The sequence below is a fragment of the Pyxicephalus adspersus genome, chromosome 6 (genome assembly GCF_032062135.1).
Source record: "Pyxicephalus adspersus chromosome 6, UCB_Pads_2.0, whole genome shotgun sequence".
Lineage (NCBI taxonomy): Eukaryota > Metazoa > Chordata > Amphibia > Anura > Pyxicephalidae > Pyxicephalus > Pyxicephalus adspersus.
Genome location: NC_092863.1, coordinates 29,162,112 through 29,168,978, shown reverse-complemented (window position 1 = coordinate 29,168,978; position 6,867 = coordinate 29,162,112). Strand labels below are relative to the sequence as shown.

The 6,867-nt window shown below is 34.2% G+C and overlaps 1 protein-coding gene across 1 annotated transcript in view; it reads right to left on the bottom strand.

The window, feature by feature from the left end:
* The window catches only part of S1PR3 (sphingosine-1-phosphate receptor 3), a 10,845-nt gene extending 4,305 nt beyond the window's left edge, over positions 1 to 6,540 (bottom strand). Inside the window, exon 1 of the mRNA XM_072415026.1 lies at positions 6,291 to 6,540. The gene's annotated coding sequence lies outside the window, so the exon portion shown is untranslated. The remainder of the gene's footprint in view (positions 1 to 6,290) is intronic.
* Between the last annotated feature and the right edge of the window lie 327 nt (positions 6,541 to 6,867).

Sequence of the window (6,867 nt, the reverse complement as noted above, 5' to 3'; positions counted from 1 at the left end):
TGGGGTTCCTGATTGTGACAATTGAGTTTTAAAAATGCCAGTTGTGGTCTTTACTGTAAACCTGTGCTGTGGGGTAATAATACAGGATCACAATTGGATATTAGGGAGTACTGGTACCTGCACTGGGATTATCAAACAACGCTTAGGCACATTATTTACAAGTGATTACTTTTTATTTTACATCTATGTATTTATGTATAAACATGCCTCTATATTTTCCAAATGATTTTACACACACTAAGTTATGTACTATTAAAATAATGTCCCTTTTTATATCTTCCTGTTTTCTTCCTCAAAGGAAATTACTTTGAATCCCCATGATAACAGTAACATTATTGTAGCATTTTACTTCCTTAAAATGAAATAATGAGGGACTCCTTACTACAGAATAGAGAACCCCAGGTAAGATATGGTGAACTACCACTGCGGGACATTTTAAAAAAATTCTTCACTCTAATATTAATTATGCTGAATTTCAGACAAAACAGAAAATGCAGAGTTGAAATACATATGCAGGGCCTAATCTACCTGCCAAAGGATTTGCATGTTTGTATGTCCACTTCTGAGATTAAAACAATCTTCCAGACAAAACAACCAGTCTGGTGACCTGACCTTTCACTCGTACAGCTATACAATACAGATTGGTCACCTCCTTGGCCCCATCCTGTGACTGGGCAGTAAATAATGGAGGAAAAGACAACTCCTCTGTTCTTTAGAATGTCCTACATTTGCATTGACATTTCCTAGTCTGGAAAAAATCAAAAACAAATGCTAGAATTTAAGCTAAATTTAAGTAAGATACACTGAGTGCATATTTTCATTCATTTGTATATTATTATCTACCTAAAATATTTAGTTAAGCTTGGAATTATTAGCTCAATCACTATATTGGCTATATATCTGAAAAAATATTTTAATATGTTATTTAGGATTATGTCCTAAAACAAACCAGAAGAAATATGGTAGCTGCCATTGCTGAGCTTCCTATGTGAATTCAGACTGACTGTCTATCCAATATTAAGCATGCAGTTTGTGAAGTCTGAGATATTCATATCTGTTCTTGGTCTGTACCAGTGTCTGAAACCTTTAGGATTACAGCTTTTTGAAGAAGAAGTCAGAAATGCCAACTATGAGCTTTTTAACGCACATAATAGAATGTTTATAAAGAACTATATGGTAATATGAGAACACAATAGTATGCCATGCCATAGCTTCCCCTTACCATTCTTTAGAACAGACATTGCTGGATTTTCCTCTAAAAATTGCCCAGACCTACACTTTTATCTATACTCAGGTTATTTCAATGTTATAGACTAATCAATCTCAACTTGGGCTCCTCTAGAGCTTGCTAGGGGATTCTTGAGCTTTGGAACCCCCCCAGTGAATGGTATTTTTTTTTTCTTTGATATTAGCAAGGGTTCCCCATGTCCTGAAACAAATTTCTAGGATTACTAATTAGTAAGAAGACTGAAGTCTGTTTTAGACTATATTTGGTCTATAGAAGTCTGAGTTTCTCCAGGGTACTCTTCAAAAGCTGAGGTACATGTAGTGGTAAATAATGCTGTGACACCCCAGAATATGATTTGTAGGAAACTGTACCATTGTTAACTTTGCCTAAGGTAAATCTAAGACAAAACTTTTTTTGATTTAATTTGGATAGAGTTCTGAGGAGTACAACCTCAACCTCATCATACCAGTCATTTTTGCATACACAATAACAAAATTGGTTAGATGTTATGAAAGTCACACATTTTATCTTGGAACAAAAGAACATGTGTAAGATGCAAAGGCTGCAATCAATGCACAGCTACAATTCATCGATCAACATTTTTTATAAATCCCATTATAGCACTGATACCAGTAATGACAACCTTAAAATTCAACTAAAACAAAAGTATTTTATTAGATTCAGTCCCCTTTTTTTCCAAATACTGGATCGTACACCGCTATATCTGTAACAGTAACTGGTTTCACTTTAAAACAATTGTCAAAACCTTCTAATGCCAAGTTTAGGTCTGATGTTTAAACTACCCATATTATCCTTTTACTGTAAGATATTGAGGTCTATATGATGGATCCTATAAAGGTAAATATTTTCCTGATTTCTGTTCACTTTCAATGTGTAGACAAGTCTGACTCATTTAATGGGCTGTGGAGATAATGTGTTTATTGACAGAGAACCCTAACATGACCTACAGATTCCTATAGCTGTGAGACTTTTCTTAGGGAACCGATCCTATTTCATCCTGAATTCCCTTGGTGAATTCCCACTAACTATTTCCTCTGGAACAAATTCCAAACTAACCACCCTTTCTGAAACCCCTCTAATCCTTCACGTAATTTAAGAACTGATATGTGGATTCATCTTGTGCTGAATGAAGTGCAAGAAAAACCTTGCCATTCATCATTTAATTTATTAATTAAGACACAATAGACATTAATTGTATTTTTCTTCTTAATAAATCTGTACTTTTCCCATAATATGTAAAGTAACAGAATGGCTATGTAGATAGCAACATGAGTAGGCTGTATTTTAGTTCTTTGTCATCGGTCTGCCTGAAAAATTTTACTTTCTGAAACCTGAAACTTACACATGGTAACCTCCTCCCCACCATTACTAAGTGATAGACCTTTAACCTGGCTGCTCAGGTACCAAGCAATGCATGGTTGGAGGCCAGTGGTGCATCACATTTCTAGAGTAGTACCATTGTACCAAGACTGTGACAGTTGATGCATAGGAAAAGTAAAAACAGACTACGAATTGTGCCCTTTATTGCTGCATTTTTTTTTAATCGGCAATAGAAATGTAACAAAGACCTACTTCCAAACTTCATATAAATAAATTGATATATTGTGCATATTTTAGTATAGTTTAAAAATGTAACATCATTTGAAATATATTTGGTAAATTGTACCCAAAAAAGACACATTTAAATTTTGTATGTAATATCTGGCACTGTATAACATAAAAGTGCATCCTTGGCTAGTAGTGGCATTTAGGAATAGGGAACAGAAATGCACAAATCCCATAAAATAATGATGCGTCTACACTAGACAAAGTCCCAGTGTTAATCTTTTATGCATGTGCTCCAGAGCTTATAAAGCATCAAGCCAAGTTAATAATAGTTGTGTCAGTTACATGTGACCTAGTATGATTTATTTAATATGTGCATCATGCTAATGCATACTTTTAAAAACCTGTTCATACTGTTATTGTTTGTTTCTATTATCTGACTTATTATGTACTCAAGAACAGCTCTAATTCAATAGTCTTTGTTTATCTATTGCAAAGTATTCTTACTGCATAATAACTGTCACCCTTTATCACAAAACATTTCTTCTTTCCTATTTGACGTTTCAAAGATCCTAATGTGACATTGAAAATATAGTATTAGACACAGCAGAGCAAAGAGAGACCAAAGAGCAAAAACCAATGATTTTCTTTTGTGAATAGTCAAAAGTTAAAAAAAATTTAAACATCAAAAAAGCCGTCTCTATACTTTTACATAACTGTGAAGAATAATTAGCAAACAATTATCTGATATAAAGATTTAGGGGAATGTTACTGAGAAAGTTAGATAAAGATTTTGACAAAGCTTGTGGCCTAAGGGTTTAGCTGCAGCACCTAAATCTGTTTCAGTTTAAGGCTTTTCCTAATTAACTTGTATAGCTAATTAGCTCTCCACAATAGACTAAATAAACAATATTCAGCATATTGGATGATGTTGAGTTGAGATAACTGGGGGAAGCATAGGGATAACTATATACAATCACTCTTGTCTTTCATTACTAGTTGGGGTCTCTGGTCCATTGACAGGCTGTACTTTTTTCTAAGGCTGGGTAAGCAGTCAAACACAGCAGAGGAAAGTATATGAACTGATATTCTAAAGCTTATTGACTTATTCCCATGCTGTTTGTGACTGTCAATATCAGCTCTTGCACCTACCTAGTGTATCTGATTGATAGCTTACTTAAGCCGTACAGTGGAATGAGCTGTGAAGTCCATCAAGTTTATTCTTAGCCGATGAATTATCAAGATACAGCTTATCATATGTCTAAGAATGGCGAAAACCCTTCACAGTAATGTCACAGTTAACAAACTGATGGCTTCCTCTAGGGAATACAGGTAAAGTAGCTTTTACTACCGATACTTCAGAGTTGTAATTTCAACTTCAAAAAGCATCAAAAACATAACTTAATAAACCATCTTGAAAGGAGCCATGAGCCCCTACCTCAGTAAAATCCTGAAATTACCTAAATCAAAATGTTTCACACCAAAAGAATACAAAAATCATGCCAATAATATAGTGTTTTGTAATATCTCTTTTTGAATAATGTTAATAATGATAATATTACCATAGATCCAAGCCACAAATATGTGGTTTTTTTTATATCTTGATGTTTTGTTAACACAAACTCAGACTTTCATAATGGGATTACCCCTTTAAATCTTCCCATTGCATAAAAAGAGACATATCCTCTCACCTAAGGATATTTTACATATTTATTTATATATACCCAAACACCCAGTAGTCTGTGAAAACCCATCTGTCTAGCCAGGACAATAACGTAAATGATATCAGGTATTTAACAAGTCTGTTCTTATAAAAATGCAATTCTACAGGTTTTGAAAAGATTCTTTTTCATGTTCTTCTCATTTTTCTGTAATGTACCCAGAAAATTTCTAGATAGGCAACATAGAATATTGCTGAGTAATGACAGCTGCTCATAGATACTGTATATTTTTGGAAAGTACAGTCTATGAATTGTGAGAAAAAGAGAGACAACCAGCACTTAAGACAAGAAGGAAATGTTTTACTAGCCACGAGGTCCCTGCTGGGCAGAGACACAGCTCTTATTACAAACATTTTAAATACAGTAATATAGTGTATTGTGGTGACTAATAATTCATATTACCCTGTTTTACTCTGATTTCACAAGTATCAGATTAATATGCTGATGTATATACTGCAATGTTGTAGTTACAATAGTGGCAACATAAATACAATAATAGGTAGTCAAAAAACAGGTCACATTATCAGCACTTTGAGACTAAACTATGGTTTGATGAAGGAAATGAATGAATAATTCTCCCACTGTTGGGTATTTATCAGTTTCAGGCATGTATAGATGGAACAGACTTGTACACGAAACCAGCCCAATTAATGAATGCCAATAATACAATCACATTCTTAAAACAGCAGTACCAGTGCACCTACGGTGAGGAATAGTGATTAATTTACTTATATCCCCCATCATAAGCAATCTCTAAATGTATAATCATATCAGTCAAAAATCTGGTATAGAAATACATAAAGATTTTGAACCTGATGATGAAAGGTCTCCAAGGCTGGATTAAGCTGGGTGAATGTATTTGTTAAAAGTCATTTGCTATTTGTTAGCAAATGTTTTCAATTCTGAGCCAGATCTATTCCTAGTTAGCTGGACCACCCAGCTTCACTAAGAAAACTGTACCACCAGCTTATATGAGCTTTAATAAATCAGGCCCAATGTATGCAAAGATGTCTAACAAATAGTCTACGCTAGGGATCTAGTTAAGGTAATGAAATAGCAAAGCAATTGAAATGACAATTGTTGACAAATTGACAAATGTTAACCCAGCTTTTCAAATTGCAACTGAAGATTCCTCTTTTTATTATGCTTTACTGTTGAAAATCTGTTTATAAAGCATACACATCATTGCAATCCAAAGAAAGTTTTTTTACTTTGTATAATCTTGTTTTGTTTGTCTCTGGCACACACAAATATAGTTTTGGTTTGGGATCCATAGTGATGGCATATTAGTAGGACCCTCTGCAAATATTTCTATACTGGTTATCCCAGCACAGATAGGATGAGCACATTTACGGAAAAAAACAAAACACAAGACAAATAACTGGGTTTTGGGTTCTGGCAGCATAAGGACATTCTACACTGAGGTTGTAGTCAGTAATTTACATTGGCATCTCTGCAAACAATACAGTTAACCATTTCTTGAAAACATGAAACAGTCCCTATATTGGGGAAAAGTTAAAACATAGCATGTTAACCCAGGGATTCATATGACATTTATATAGAAGAAACATTTGATGAAATTATATATATATATAAAGCATTTCATAGAAGTTGAAATGTTTCCTAAAGCAAAACTGCCACTTTATAACTAATGATGAGGTTACTTAGGGTAAAACAAGTCTATATTACTGCAGACTATTTGACATTTTGATTTATCACATAATATATAAAGAAGTAGTCCTGATATTGTTAATTTGCAGAAAACAGCCACTTACCCAAAGATGCAGTTCTTTACAATAATTCAACTTGAAGAGTTATCATATAAATGACCCCATTTTCATCAGGCATCTCATCAAGTCGTGATGGATAGAAGGGTGTGCTCCTCTGTAATGGCAATATAGAATCTATAAAGTGCTGAGGATGGTTATAGCATTGTTTTACTGAATTTCACTGCTGGTTTAACAAGGGATTTCCAGGCATGCAGTGTGATGTGTTCTACAGCTGCTTAGTAAGATGTGAATGAAAGCAGCACAGTTCTGTTCACTATGACTTGCATTGCAGACCCGCCTCCCCTGTAATGCTCCCAGCCAAGCAGAAATGCACATCAGCCCAGTCACATTGTAATGGTAATTCTGCCCTGCCTCAGGGCATTCTTTTTTTTTAAACCCAGCACTCATGTAAAATACCTTTTAAAGCTCTTCTATTTACAAATTAACCAGTCAATGTGTCACCATTTAGGCTACACAAAGCTAAACTGTTAATGGCTGACCTACCCCATAATTTTAACATAAACAACAGGTATGATGAATATAATATGCTGAAATTAAAATATATAGAATATACATCAAGCAA